At 36.2% G+C, this 16,138-nt stretch overlaps 1 protein-coding gene and 1 pseudogene across 2 annotated transcripts in view; both read left to right on the top strand.

Annotated features, from left to right (window-relative positions):
- Positions 1-16,138, top strand: part of KCND2 (potassium voltage-gated channel subfamily D member 2) — a 589,585-nt gene that overhangs the window by 176,823 nt on the left and 396,624 nt on the right. The window lies entirely within an intron of this gene.
- On the top strand, positions 5,950-6,074 carry LOC118620647 (annotated as a pseudogene).

A 16,138-nucleotide genomic window follows, 5' to 3' on the forward strand; every position in this document is an offset into this window, starting at 1 on the left:
CAAGGACACGTTAAGCTTGCCGGCTCTCTGTGCAGTTTTTCACTAGAGAAATTTTGCTTTTCCTGCACTGCTGTAGGCTAAGGAAAACTCTGTGAGCGGCTCCCAGCCCTCAAGCCTAGTCAAATCTTGCTTTTAGAGAGCTCCAATTCATTTTAAGTTCCTGTCATTCTTTCCTAACACTGGGACTTATTCTGTGGGAATTAGTAAAACAAATATCCTTTCCCGGTGATGTCACATACATATAGAATTTTTTTTTTTTTTTGCCTCTCTCTTTCTCTCTCTCTCTCTCTTTTTTCCCCCCTCTTCCTAGCTGATGTAATTTTTCCCTAAAGATGAAGTTGAGGTTGGAAGAACAACTACTTATACTCCCTCTACATTCTTTCAAATATTTTGGATTTTGAAGCTCAAAATCTAATAGCTAAATCTTATTTTTTTTTTTTTATTTCTGATGTGTCAGTTATTACTTGGAACATTCTACTATTTGAATTAGGGGAAGGGGCAGAAGATAAAAAATAATACCAAAAATGGAAATCATGTTGGTAATATAATAATATACTAACCTCCTAGAGAGAATTTTCAAGTAATGAGATAAAATTAATTAAACCTGTGCTACGCATTTGCTTATATGCTATTGAATACAAAGATACAGTTATTTCATCTACTTACATATCAAATACTGAAAAATATAGCAATTATTTTTCTAGATTTGAACCTTTTTTTTTTCTTGTAGTAACCATTGGAAACAAATGAAGCTATCTTATTAGAATGCAGCTCTATGTAGTCAGTTTCTGAACAGCTAAACAAATGTAGTCTAATTTTATCCTATAATAAATTTTGGAGTGCCTCTGATAATACATGCCTCTTAGATAATGCTCCCTAAAAATTACTTGTCTGACTTGAAGAATTAGAAGTTGATGAGTCAAGATTCTGGATTGTTCTACATAATGAATGCCTAGAAAGTTTGGCTTTCATTTTGTTTAAAGAAATTTAGGTATATGCTTTGGAGACCAGGTGAGCAGCTGCCATGCTCAGCAAGACATTATGAAACTGAAAAAACTGTATAAAAGACCAGGCCACCATCAATCAAAGGTATCCATAAACAGCCCACTCTCTCCAGGAAAAAATTTGGCTGTGTGGCAGCAACATGTAATTAAATGCTTAATTTAGTACCCAGAATCTCACAAGATAGATAGATGATTGATAGATAGATAGATAGATAGATAGATAGATAGATAGATAGATAGATAGATAGAAGCAATACCAGATATCATCAAGAGTTGACCATAGTGTTGAAACAATTTCCTGATGCCCCTCTGGAACATCTTATTCCTATTGGTAGTATTACTAGTGTATCCACTTGATAATAATGTGTTTATTTCATTCAGCCTTAAGTGGAATCATATTATGAAGATCAGCTTGACTAATGTGTGCCAAAGATAAAGGCAATAAACATGTGTAGGATAGTTATACTAGATAGATAGGTAGAGGGGGTGGGGGAGAGAGAAAGAGAGAGAGAGAGAGAGATGGACATTTATAAATTAAGACCTCCAGAAAAAAATTAAAAATATATATATATTTTTAATTTTAATCATGGTTGTTTTTATTTTTATTTTTCAATGCAATAGACATACAATATTATATTAGTTTCTGGAGTTTATCCCAGTGATTATATAATTTACTAAGTGATCATCCCAATAAATCTAGTACCCACCAGAAACCATACATTGTTATTAAAATATTTTACATCCCCAAAACTATTCTGTAACAACTAATTTGTACTTCTTAATCCCTTCACCTTTTTCACCCATCTCTCCAGCCTCCCTCTGTTCTGGCAACTGTCAACATGTTCCCCATGTCTATGAGTTTGTTTCTGTAATGCTTCTTTGTTTATTTTGTGTTTTTATTTAGATTCATTTGTTGATATGTATTTATTGTCATTTCAGTGCTCATATTTTTTAGTTTGTTTTTCTATTTTTTTATTATTATTTATCATTTTTATTTATCCTCACCCGAGGACATTTTTCCTTTTTTTTTTTTTTTCCAGTAGAGTGGGAGGGAGAGAGAGGTAGAGAAAGAAAAGCATCGATGTGAAAGGGACACATCGAGTAGCTGCCACCCACATGACCAACCAGGGCTGGGGACAAACTGCAACCAAGGTACATGCCCTTAGCAGGAACCAAACCCAGGTCTCTTGGGACCGCAGGCCAATGCTCTAACTGCTGAGCCATACTGGCCAGGGCTTTTCTTCTTTTTCTTAAAGAAGATCCTTTAACATTTCATTTAATACCAGTTTGGTGGTAATGAATTCCTTTAGCTTTTCCTTAGCTGGAAAGCTCTTTATCTGATCTTCAATTTTAAATTATAATTTTGCTGGGTCGAGTAATCTTGACTGTAGTTCCTTGCTTTTCATCACTTTGAGTATTTCTTGCCAATCCCTTCTGGTCTGCAAGTTTCTGTTGAGAAATCATCTGACAGTCTTATGGGAGTGCCCTTGTAGGTAACTAACTGCTTTTAAGATTCTCTTTTTATTTTTTAATTCAGCTGTAGGTTCCCTGAGGTTGGAAAGGATTATAAACTCTCTGATCATTATTGAAAAGGGGGTAGTTTGTCTGGATGTGTATATTTGTCATTAGGAAGAGAGAAATATAGCAGGACATAGGCAGAATATCCTGATCAGATGCACTTCAAGAACAACTATTAGATCTTAATTAAATGGAATGTTCCCCTAAAAAGAGAAAGAAAAAAAGGAAAAGATTCTCTCTTTGTCTTTAACCTTTTGTATTTTAATTATGATGTGTCTTAATGTGGGCCTTTTTGGGTTTATTTTGTATAGGACTCTGCATTCTTGGACTTATATGTCTGTTTCTTTCACCAGGTTAGGGAAGTTTTCTGTCATCATTTTTTCAAACAGGTTTTCAATATCTTACTTTCTCTCTTCTCCTTCCAGCACACCATGATGTGAATATTATTACCACTGAAATTGTCCCAGAGACTCCTTACATTATCCTCACTTTTTTGGATTCTTTTTTCCTTTTTGCTCTTCTGATTGGCTGTTTTTTTCTTCCTTATATTCCAAGTTGCTGATTTGATTCTTGGCTTCATCTACTCTATTGTTGATTTTCTGTAAATTATTCTTCATTTCAGTTAATGTATCCTTCATTTTGACTGGTTCTCTTTTATGGTTTCCATATCCTGTTTATGGTTTTATGTCCTTTTTTATGCTGTTGAAGTTCGAAGTTCAACTACTCTTCCCTTAAGTTCATTGAGCATACTTATAACCAGTGTTTTGAACTTGCATCTAGTAGATTTCTTGTCTCCATTTTATTTAGTTCTTTTCTGGAGTTTTGTTCTACACTTTTGTTTGGGACATGTCTTTTTGTCTCCTCATTTTGGCAACCTCCCTGTGCTTTTGTTTTGTTTTGTTTTTCTATGTACTAGGTAGAGCAGCTACATGTTCTCATTAGTACCAGCTAAGTGGCTTGGTAGTGTCATGACATAGTATATATCCTGTAGGGTCCAGGGGCACAGCCTCCCTGAACTCCCAAGATGGACACTCCACTTGTGTCACCCTCTCACCCTGTGAGCTGTGTACACCCTTCTATTATAGTTGAGACCTGATTGCTGTTGGCACATCAATGGGAGGGATTTACCCCCATGCTGATCCACTGCAAGGACTGGCTATGACTATCAACCACTGAGGAGGATCAGTTGTGCAAAGGCCGACTCCACAGAGCAGTACTTAGTTCAGCAGGATTCTGGTGTCTGCTGTGTCTATACCTTGAGTGTGTTGCTGTGGAAGTGGTTGGGTGGTGTTTTGATGTGGTCTGAAGCTGTCCACTGGGTATGCTTGGCTCTAAGGCCTCCCCCTATGTGCAGGACAACTTTAGCCTCCACCTGGGTTCTGCCAAGGGCCACCTTGCTTGAGCTACAAAGTGATCTGCAGCTGCCTGATATTTGTGCTGAGCTTGCAGGTGTTCAAGAGAGTCTAAGTGGCAAACCATGGCTGGCTGCTGTTAGTACCAGGCCTGGGGCCACTTAGTGAGAGGTACAGGACATGCTGAGGCCAGATGCCACTTGTTTGAGAGATTTTAGGAAAGTCCGAAGCTTGAACCAAGACAGGCCATTTATATGGAAAAGACGCTGGAAACTACTTGGATAGGCCTGCAAGTTTGGTGAGGTGAGGTCTGAGAGAATCACCAGGATTTGTCAAAGAGTGTTAGCCAGATGTGGTGCCTGCCTGCCATCTCTGTTGGGGGAGACCTCATCAAATGTTCAATGACCCGACCAGCATTTCTGTTTGGGGGAAAGCTGCCTCTCAGCATTAGTTCTCATGCCAGACACTTCAGTTCTTTCCTGTGTGTCTCTGGTGCCTTTTGAGCTGCTATACCAGTACTGGAGCTCAGTAAGATAAGTCCATGTTCAGGCCCTTTTTAAGAAGAACCTCCTGGGACTCTGGAAGTCTCTGTCTCACTCAACCTCAATTCTCATTGGTTTTTGCAGCCAGAAGTTATGGGGTCTTCTCTTTCCAGCACTGAAATACTGGGCTTAGGTTGTGAGGCTGGGATCTTGCTCTTCATGGGGGACCTTCACAGATGAGATATCCCTCCCAATTTTTATCCACTACAGGTGGGTGTGGACCATTCTGCCTCTCTGCCACTCCTACCAGTCTTGATGTTGCTTCTTCTTTAAATTCCTAGATGTATGTCTTCTATTCAGCTAGATATAAGGCAGTTCTGAATGATGGTTATTCTGTAGTTCAGTTGTAAGTTTGATATGGTTGTGGGAGGAGATGAATACTGCAGTTACCTGTGCCACTATCTTGACCAAAAAATCCAGAAAAGATGTATTAGTTTGTTTGTTTGTGATAGAGAGGAAGGGGGAGAGAGAGAGAGAACAAAACATTGATGTGAGGAAACATTAATTGGTTGCTTCCACATATGCCCCAGCAAGGGATCTAACTTCACAACCTGGGTGTATGCCATGACTGGGAATCAAACCTACCACCTCTTATGTGGGGGATGATGCTCCAACCAACTGAACCATACTGGCCAGGGCCAAGAAATAAATTGATAGACACTAAGTTCAGTTTGTGTGTGTGTGTGTGTGTGTGTGTGTGTTTTATTGTGGCCCCTTCATGATCATAATTGTAATAAAGCCACATAAAATGTGTTATAAGAATTTCTGCAGTCCAATTAAAGCTAAAGTGATTTGAAATTATGGAGTCATACATTAAAATATATATTGGGGAATGGGTCTTCCAGTATATCCTTGTCTACCTTCCTGTATCTGATTCTTGTGATGTTAAAAAGTTGATTTTATTTTGTACATTTAGTCTGACCTATAGCTTATGTTTATTTTCAATTTAGTTATATAGTTATTAAAGTTATAAACTGCATTATATTGTTTTAAATAGCTTTAACATAATATATACATATACTACACAATTCACAGATATTTACTAACCTTATTCATGTCAGAGCCATGTTCTAGGAACTTAAATCTTGCTCAGCATTGCTGGTTCTTAGTTCAAGAAGGTCAACAGTGGAATAGCAATGTCTGATGCTTCTTTGCTCCATATATGAAATATTGGGCTGAGAGACTCAAGTTTCTCTTCTATAAAAAAAGCAAACATATTTTGAAAGAGATCTAACTTCGAATTACTTTTTATGGGAAATTAGTATACAATGTTCTTCAAATATGTGTTTTAGGTGCCATTTTTAAGGGAATAATTTAAATAATTCTTTTCAGGATGTAGTCTACCAATTAGAACAGGATTTATTTATTTAGTCATTTATTTTTAGAATAAAATTTAAATTGGTTTTTACTCAAATAATATACACTCAGTATTTTATTTGTTTTAAAATATTTAGCCAAAATAGTAGTATTAGGAAGAATAATTGAGCTCCAAATGCAAAGGTATGTTGGCTCTACAAAAGTAGATTCATCATTATATTCTGATTTCTCTTCAGATCTCATAAATCTTTTGCCTTTTACTAAAGATTTCCATGGAGAGATAAGAAAGAAAAAGAAAAGGTGAATTCATTAATCCAAAACTTTGAGAAACACTTGAGTTCCAATTTTTCTCCACATCAGTTCAATCATTTATTCATCATCACTGAATACTAAATATATCTGAATCCTTATTGTGTGTCAGTCCGGGTGGGTGGCCTGGGTACAGCAGTAAACAACTGACACAGCCTCCTCTTCAAAATGTATAACCTTGGTTTATATACTCACCTATATTCCTCACAGTTTCTCTCTTAAAATTATACCATAAAAATTTACCTTTATCATTGATTCATCAGTTATGTCCTACCTATATTCTAGATTTTTAGAGGAAATAAAAACTTCATAATGAGATTAGAATGTACTTAGTTCCTCAGGAGCCTCTTCCATGTTCTGTCTTGCATGCCATGCTGCCCAAAAGGAGCGTATGTGTACATGCCAGGGTGCTTTTATTTACTTCTTAGAATTGAAATAATTCTTTTCAGGATGTAGTCTACTCAAACCAGAAGGCAGAAAAGCATAAGTGACACTCATAAAGCAAATAATTTTAAATATAATTTAATATTTGAAGATTCAGATAGCAGAGAGGATTTTATGAAATATTGTTTTCAAACACCTGTAGATGTACTGAGTGTTAGATAATGAGTTCCATTTGATATATCATCAAATCATACTGAATTATAATTCAATTCCTGGATTCCTTGAATGTGTTTTAGTATAAAATTATATTAATTAGGACCCAGTATAGAAAAAGAAAAGCTTAAGCTAATTATGATCTTAGCCCTCCTTAAAGAATTGTTGAAAATAAATATTATATTTTATATTCATTTTTTAAGGAAGGAAGAGTAACAAGAATAAAATATAATTTAATCTTTGACCTTTAGATGAGGTTGTTTACAAAATTAAAACAGATGGCAAGTATTTTCAGATGAGGAACAATTTTGAAGAATGTGATTATTTCAATTTTTAATCAAGATAGAAAGCAAGTTTATCTTTAGATAATTGTATCATTTTGAATTCACTTTGCTGTATAGAAAATATGTGAGAGAACGAAGGCACATAATGAGATATTAACACATTGTTTTAAAAGGAGAATACTTGATGACCCACAATGTGTACTTGGAACTCCTATCTCACTTATTTTCACTCATGGTCCTCCTAGCCTTCTTTTGTGTAACCAGCTGCCTAAGTGAACCTGTTACACACTGAATTGTGCTTACTTGTGCCTCCGCCTGAAATGAGCCCATAAATATTTTCTGAATCCCAGGGTCTTAATCATCCTGGCAAGCTTCTATACATTCCTGATTCTCATCTTTCCAGAACTGATCTTCACTGAAGACACCTTGGATTATTCTGTCCTTGAAAAAAAAAAAAAAAAAACTCTCTAAAATCAAGGGCTGACGGTGTTCTTTTTCTATATCTGTAGTCACCCTTCAGTTGAGTAGGGACTGCCAGAACCTTCTTGCTGTTGGTTCAGCTTCCAAAGCCCACACTGATGGCTACATAAAAATAAAACACAGTAAGTCCTCCCTTAACGTGACTGGTAGGTTCTTGGAAACTGTGACTTTAAGTGAAATGTTTAACAGAACCAAGTTTATCAGTGGTTAATTGATATAAATAAGGGGTAAGTTACTATGGCATATTTCTGGTCAAAGAACATCATCAAACTTCCAAAGACACAAAAGAGTTTGTTTTTCTTTTACTTTATTTTTATTGTGGACGTTATTATAAATGTCCCCATCCCTACCCCATTTGCCAAACTCCACTCATCCTCTATACCCCTTTCCCTCTGGCCAGCACCAAATAATAAATGTTTAAAAATAAATATGAGCTATACATACATTTAACAGATATGTTAAAAACAAGGAATATGATTCTTTTCTAATCAGCATATTTCAGTTCAGTGTCCTCTCCCAACATATCAGGGCCCAAGGTGCATACTCACCCTGGAGGTGGTGCTCTTCCATCGCAGGGCCTCTCACACCCGCACCCACACTAGCTCAGGTAGGACCGTGTAAACATGCAATTTCACTCACATGCACATCTTTGAGGTGTGGGAGATAACCCGAGTGCCTTGAAAAACCCAAGAATGTGCAACTCCACACAGATAGTGTCCACAGCTGGAAATTAATTTTTTTTTCTCATCACGTAATAAGTAATCAATGTTGAAAGAAACAATGTTATTCAAGGACGTGCTGTGCTACAAGAGCACCTCACATTACATTACAACTAGAATTTCATGGAAGAAAACGTAAATCAAAGTAATTTCTTGCATTGAGGGGAAAAAGTGGTTAATGAGGGAATGGAGAATTTTACAAATATTTTGGAATTGAAAAATGTTCTGTAGACCTACATTTGAATTCTGACTCTTTTCTTTCTAGTTATGTGAAAGTTTGAGCATGTCCAAGTTATATAACTTCCCTGTTACATATGTTCTCCTATGTTAATAAAATATGCCCAAAAGTTCTTAGGAGAATTAAATTAGTGTGAAATTTGTGAGAGCTATATAAGTATGTTGCAGAGATAGGACTTTAATATATATTTTCTTTATTTGTTGCAGTAACAAGTGGGAAATTCTATTTATTCTATTCTTCAGGAAATTGTTCTTTGATTTTGAGGTTTGTTAATCTAAATCAGAGATTATTTTCAATACTGAGAAAGAATGACAGGTTGGGCTTTGTTTACTTTTTCTTTATGTAAATAATGAATATATTATTTATAATAGTCTATAAAATAATAAATGGCTAAAATAAATAGGTATCTAACAGGTAACTTAGATACAATGGGTCATAGAAAAATCTCCTTTATACAATATGTGATTAACCTGTAGATTTTCCTACACCTAGTTACACAAGTAATTTCTGAGTGGGTTTAATAAATGGCTAGATATGGAACTAAAATCATTCAGGGGAAATATCATTGTGCTTCAGGCATAAGCTTATCAGAAAATAATGAATATGCTGAAGATTTATGGTTTCTATGCTCTACCCATAGCTGTAAATTTCTTTCTGGAATTTTAGCCCATTATTGTGGGTTTGTGTAAACTACCAGCAAGTTGGAAGCCAGCTAATAACCAAGAAAGGTCTCTCTGGTCTCTACCTCTTATCTTTTCTCCTTGGTTAACTGACTGCCAGGGAGGCCCATTAAGAATCAAGAATAAGGATCAGGTTTTTGCAAAAAGCACCACAGAAACTGGCATATGCTTTCTTTCTTTTGAAACAGAGACTGTATCACCACAACTCTCTTGTATCATCTAAAGAGAAAGTTTAGCACAGCTGGTGTGGCTCAGTGGATTGAGCAGCGTCCCATGGACTGGTTTGATTCCTGGTCAGGGCACAAGCCCAGGTTTCGGGCTTGATCCCCAGTAGGGGGCGTGCAGGAGGCAACAGATTGATGTTTCTCACACTGATATTTCTATTTCTCTCTCCCTAAAAATAAATAAATACATACATACATACATACAATACATAATTTAAAAAATAAAGAGAAAGTTCAGAAGTTCCGGCATCAGGGAACACTACTTATAACCAACAATAGAATCCCCCATGGATTGTGCAGTGAGAAAAACCCCACCAACCCTCCATTAACAATTAAATAATTGAAGGAAGCCTAATGGTCTGAGATCTCAGTCTTGCAGTGGGTGGGTTCAAGGCAGCCAGCATATGTGCTGTGTGTCCAACATGGTGATTGTTGGGAACGGTGAATGGGGATGCCGGCGCTCAGGAGTGCTCTGCCTTTTACCACAGTCCCCTCTGCAACCTGTCTTCTTAAATTTGTGGGTTTGAGTTTGCAACTTTTTTCCACCAATTGCATTTTTATTGATTTTTGAGAGAGAGGGCGAGAGAAAGACAGAAACATTGATGAGAGAGAGCATTCATTGGCTGCCTCCTGCATGCCCCCTGCTGATGATTGAGCCTGCAACTCCAGCATGAGTCCTGACCAGGAATCAAACCTTTGACCTCTCTGTGCCTGGGACAAGGCTCAACCAACTGAGCCACAACCGCCAGGGCTGAGTTTGCAACTTTTAATGTAAAACGACCTTTTTTTAAGTGAGAAGAAAAATAATTAGTAGAAATTTTTCAGAATTCCACAACATACAAAATGACATGTAAAAATAAGTGGGAACCTAAAAGTCTACAGAATGAAGAAAGAAAATAGCAAATCCTTTTTGAAACAACATATAATTAACCTATTGAACATGATTTACACAGCTGGAGAGTAATTAATGAATGGGCGTGTTTAATATAGCACACATAAAACAATATTTATAGACACCCATCTAAAAAGTCACACAAGGACATTGTCAAGAACACCAAATGACTTTGTGCCTGGTTCCACAGCACAGTCTACATAGCCATCAGTGCCCTTGGTACAGAGCTGGCCAGTGTGGCCATCATTTTCAGCTCTTGTTTTAAAGCAAACTCAGGAAGAAACAGTCTTAAGCTGTTTAAATTTTTAGTTAAAAATAAACCAAAAGAAGACATACAAGGTATATAAATGTTCTTAGAGTCATTAATTGGCCACGTTGCTTATTTTGTTCCATGAGAGAAAAAATGTTCAAGAGTGTAGGTACAGTTGTGTGCCTGAGTGTGTGAGTGTGTGTGACTCTATCACTTCCAAGTATTTCTGGGATAGTGGCTCAGTCAGGAAGAACTGGAGCAGTGTCAAGTGTGACAGACAACCTCAGGTGTGTAGCCCCAGGGAGCAGCTCCTGGGCTTGCTTTTTACAGCTAATCAGGGTGAGGTGTGCTGCTGAAATTGCATTTCTGACACTTGCTTTTCCACTATCTCCCTTAAAACAATGGTATTGTGACAGACCAAAGAGTGGGTAGAAGAACATCTGGCTTTGAAAGATTAGATAGGATTTTCTTCCCCTTCTCAAGTCCTGTGTTCTCAGAAAAACTTGAAAGTTTCACTGGTTAATGATCTCCAAGGAGTGAGGGAGAGGGGGAGTTGTCCTTTAGAGGGAAAGAATATGAGTAAGATACTGCAGTCTCAGCCTCTCTCCATGGAGAAACTGACATACCCCTAATCTCCCTCCTACTCCTTCTCACTGCCTATAAACTCCTCCTGACTGGTACTCCACTGCCTGTTTTTCCCCAGCTTTGCCAATGAATGCCAAATTCATCCTGTTGAATCATTAATATTCCTTATTATTAATACTTTCAAAGATTGATCATGTCATTCCTCAACTCCAAAATTTTTGAAGACTCCCCATTGCCTACCAGTTAAGACACAGTTATCTGCATGGTATTTGATATCCAGTGTGATACTCAATTTCACTTTTCCAACTTCATTTCTCATTGCTTTTTTTCATAAATTCTATCCTCCATTTTTTTTTTTTTTTCGACTGGAGTGCTTTGGGCATTTTTGGAGGACAATATTTGTTGTGTGACACTAATTACAGAATCACTAGCCTGTTTGGCTTCAGCACAGTAAATGGGAACAGCACTCTCAGTCACTGCGACAACCAAAAATACCTCACCCATTTCTGAACTCCAAATGAGAGTGCTTTACTCCTCTTGTGATCTGCTCTTGAACTTCACTTGCTTTCTTGACTTGATTCCTTGATCATGCTGCTTTCTAGACCTGAAAGTTACTCCCACATGTTTCCATACTCTAACTCATGATGCCTTAATGAGATTACCTTGATCCCTAGTCCAAAGCGATTTCTCCTTCTGCCTGAATTCCTAAGGCAATTCATATTTATAGAATGTCTGCCACATGCTAATCAGTCGTGTTACTTGCTTTATATGCATGATTTCTACTTAACATTGTGCTTCCTTGCTCATTGTAAGTGGTATTGAAACTGACTCCCCTACCTCTATCATCTTTGTCCCACCAGAGAGCAAGTTAGAGGTGAAATATAAGCTCTCTAATCTTATAAGACCTTGAGCATTCAGCTTCTATTTTAGGTATGGAACACCTAAGGCAATAATGTGACTTATTGCCTAGACTTGCTATTTTCATTTCCTACTTTCTGTTCCTGACTAGCAGTTCTTTCAAGTCAGGGCATCTGATTTATCTTCTTACTTCATAAGAAGCCTAGCAGAGTGCACTGGGGTGGCCTCAAAAATGTTTGCTGTTAAAAAAAAAAAAATCTGGGTACTGAAAAATGATGAATATTTTCCAAATTTAACTCTTTATTTTAAAGCTCAGAAAAGTTTAAATGAGTCAAGCTCTAGAATATCAGAATATTGGTCAGGGTGAGTATAGGTAGGTAAGAACAGCTTAAAAAATTAAAACTAAAGAAACTAATGAAGTTATTCAACTTTTCTAACAAATACATAACAACAATATCATACTATAAAACCAACATAAAATGCCATGAGGATGTATTGATTCATAGCATATTAAGAAGGGCAGTTTCCCATTTCCCATTACCATGAATGAAACTCATGTAGTAAAATTTATACATACATGCCTCAGTGTAAGCATGACCTCAATATGCTATTTTTCATATTGTGTGATTTTTCTCCTCTAATTCAAAGCGATTTAATTTTCTACTTCACAAAGAAATTTCAGGCTCAATGACTAGAGCATTGATGTTGAACATATTTCTTCACACATTATATTTACAGTAAAAATTGATTTTTATCCTTGATATCATCAAATAAAGGCAAAAACTGAGATAGTCTTTAATTACTTAATATTTTCACCTTTGAAAATAAGAATTTGGATACAAATGAGTCACACTTATATAACATGTTAGTAGAAATATAAAAATTTAAAAGGAAAATTTAGTAAATAAGAAAGCCATTACTGAAGAACACTATCATTTGTGTTCCTCTAAAATTTTGAGATGAACTATATATTGGAAAAGATTCAATACTTGGTTTCTGTGTTAATTTTAAATTGTACAACTCAAATACAGAATAGTGATTAAAAGGGCAGTCTCTGGAACCAGAGTGTTCACAGATTGGCTCTATTGGTTACGAGCTGTATCAGATTAGTTGAGATATAACATTGCTGGGCTTTATTAATTAATTGAAGCTATTAAAATTTCTATTCACAGATTGTTATGAGGTTTAAATTAGTAGATAAATTAAAGTATTTTAAAGAGTGTTTAGCACATGACAAACATACAGCAAATGTATTATCAATATTTTCATTTTATAAATATGGTAGATATTCTATTGGAAGATAAAACGATTCTCGCATTGGATTTACCATTATGCTCTTTCAAAATATATTTGACATGCTTATTGTACTTTATTATATGCTAGGAAAAAGGATATCAATATAACAAAAATGTTATATAATTATTTTAGAGAACTTGATTCATAAATATCAATAAATAACCAAGAATGGAACCTTTCTACCTGCTTAAGAGTAAGGGGCCATTTCTTACTGGATTCTTTATCTTTTTCACCTAACACTGGCTTGGCACATAGTAAACACTGAGTAAATATTTGTTAAATCTATTAACCTTTATGAAAAATATAAATTCTACTTTACTTCTAATTTTCTCCATCTAGTCAATGCACCGAACCATCTTTTACCATGCCCAAGGTCTTTTATCTTTGTCTCCCATCTGAGGAACAGTTTGAGCTCCATCACCTCCTGATTTCTCTATAGAGTACTGCTAGTCTACCCTAATGTCTGCCTCATCTAGCTTCTCACAACCAGATTCAGTGCAATAGAATTTAGTACTACATTGATTTAATGGCATGTTAAATTTGATGTTTCAGCTAGATCATATGTATCTTAAGGGCAGAAATGAATTGGTACTTCTTTTGTAACATTGCACAGGTGGCTCTCAATAAATAATTATTAATTGATAACTACTAACACCCACACTAAAATTTCTTCTTATGTGCTAAGTTTATTTTTCTACTTCAATTATTCCCTTTTTGTTTCAATGTTGGAATGTATTTTGCTAATGGTAAAAGAATATCTTGAATACTACATGTTGTATATCATGCTATATGTGTATTTGTGCGTGCGTGCATGTGTTTGTGTATAGATATATACATGTGTGTATTTATGTATATATAAAACATATACATATGTTATTGTTATCATCATAATTAGCTAATTACTATTAGTAATAGGAAGAGAACAAAGGGGAAATCAGACATTATAATCATGGTCATCTTGGCAGCTTCACTAGGAAACTACAGCTTCACATTCCCCAGGGAACCACTAGTCCATTCCCTGCAAATCACTGGGGGAAGGAATTGAACAAAGGGGAGATAAGTGCATGTGCAGTGAAGTTGGGGTGATATAGGGAAGGTGCTTGTCTGTCAGTCTAGCCTGTGGAACAATGGATTGGCTAGGAGGTAGACCCCATCAAAAGTGCATGAAATCTTGGAAACTTAAAACACCCAGACAAAGAGTTCCCTTGCTCTCACTCCTCTTCACTCTTGTTTTCATTTGTTCTGTGACCTGTATTTACCCATGTAGTTGCCTGTTTTATCTCCATAGCCATGTGGCCTTAAGCAGCTGCATAGCCCATGGCCATGCAGACCTCACGTGTGGGGTGCTGGATTGCACTGTACTTTAATATAGAGCAGGAACTATGGGCAGTAACCTTTATTCTGGCCCTGCTGAAGACAAAATTGGATTTCTTCCAATGTAAGACAGAGATGAATCCTTAGAGGAGAACTTCCTTAATTTTACATAATCAATAAAGCTTTCCACGAAACCCCACCCTCCCATGGGGGCCTCAGGAAATATTTCTCCTCGTGGCACCCCAAGAACTTCACTTCCACCCATAACATTATCATGTGAGGTTGGGGAGTTACAACAGGACTCTAGCTTCTAATTCATGGATACTAAATAAGTGCCTATTTTCTTTATACTCAGAGGTCAACTGGAGACTAAGTCAGTTGACCTCGTACTCAGTTTCTGTCATAATTGGGGGTGGGGGATGGCAGAATAAATTCCTTGGAATTGACTGTGAGTCTAATGCTGCTATTAATTAGATATGGAGACTGTTAAGATTGAAAAAATATAATTTTATTGGCCATTGTAACATATTTTGCATTTCTAAAAAGTTGTTTCTATATCTCTTAAAAACACTTAGAGATTCAAAGTTTTAGTGCAGAGGTAATCAAACAGTGCAGTTTCACTATATAAACTGTAACCAGATATTTTATAATAAATAATAGCTCACATTAATTGAAGGAGACACTCTTTTATCCCAATTTTATATAGATAAGGAAATTGAAATTCCAAAAGGTTAAATAATTACTCAAGATCATACAGATTAGAAATGGATGAGCCAGAATCCAAACCTAGGAAGTTTGGCTTCAAAGACCACACTTAAAAGTACCATATAAGCCTATCTGGTGTGGCTCAGTGGACTGAGCATTGGCCAATGGACTGAGAGGTCCTGGCTCAATTCCCCATCAGGGCACATGCTCGGATTTCAGGCTCAATCCCCAGTGAGGAGTGTGCAGGAGGCAACCTATGGATGTGTCTTTCTCACATCGATGTTTCTATCTCTCCCTGCCTCTCTCTCTAAAAAGTCAATAAAAACATATATTTTTAAAAGTACCATATGATACCTCTGGCAGATACCATGAGCGTCTGCCACCTACTTCCTTTCTTAGAGTCCACCTACATGATACTCATTTTTTTGGTCTTTTGAAAGCAATGATGGACATAAAACCTAGATCTGACCAATGAGATTAAAATAAATATCTTCTGGATCTTTATTTTTCAACTCTGGGGGAAAAAAATTGAAAGATGTGTTACAAAGAGGCCCAAATTTTCCCCCTAATTTTAGATATTGATGTGTGGGATGCAATGCTTTGAGATTCTGTAGCCATCTGGCAACTGAAAAGAAGGTCAAGAGCATTACAGAAGAAATGACTCAGTCACCATTCTCTCTTAAGTCTCTGAACCAACCCTGTATAGCACCTTTCTTATGAATGTTTTGTACTGTAAGAATAGTAATCTTTATTACTTAAGCTACTTTTTGTTGGATATTCTTACCTGCAGGTCAAAACTTTATAACAGATGAAAATATAAATTTCTAAGACTTCTTCAACTCTTAGATCTTGTAATAAATATAACATTTTACTCCTTTCAATCAATAAAATTAGATTCTCATCTGCATATTTATAGTTATATGGATATGATTGTATTTATAAGAATATATATATGCAGACATGTAACAAATATA

This window comes from Molossus molossus, unplaced genomic scaffold (assembly GCF_014108415.1).
Source record: "Molossus molossus isolate mMolMol1 unplaced genomic scaffold, mMolMol1.p scaffold_m16_p_7, whole genome shotgun sequence".
In the NCBI taxonomy this organism is placed as follows: domain Eukaryota; kingdom Metazoa; phylum Chordata; class Mammalia; order Chiroptera; family Molossidae; genus Molossus; species Molossus molossus.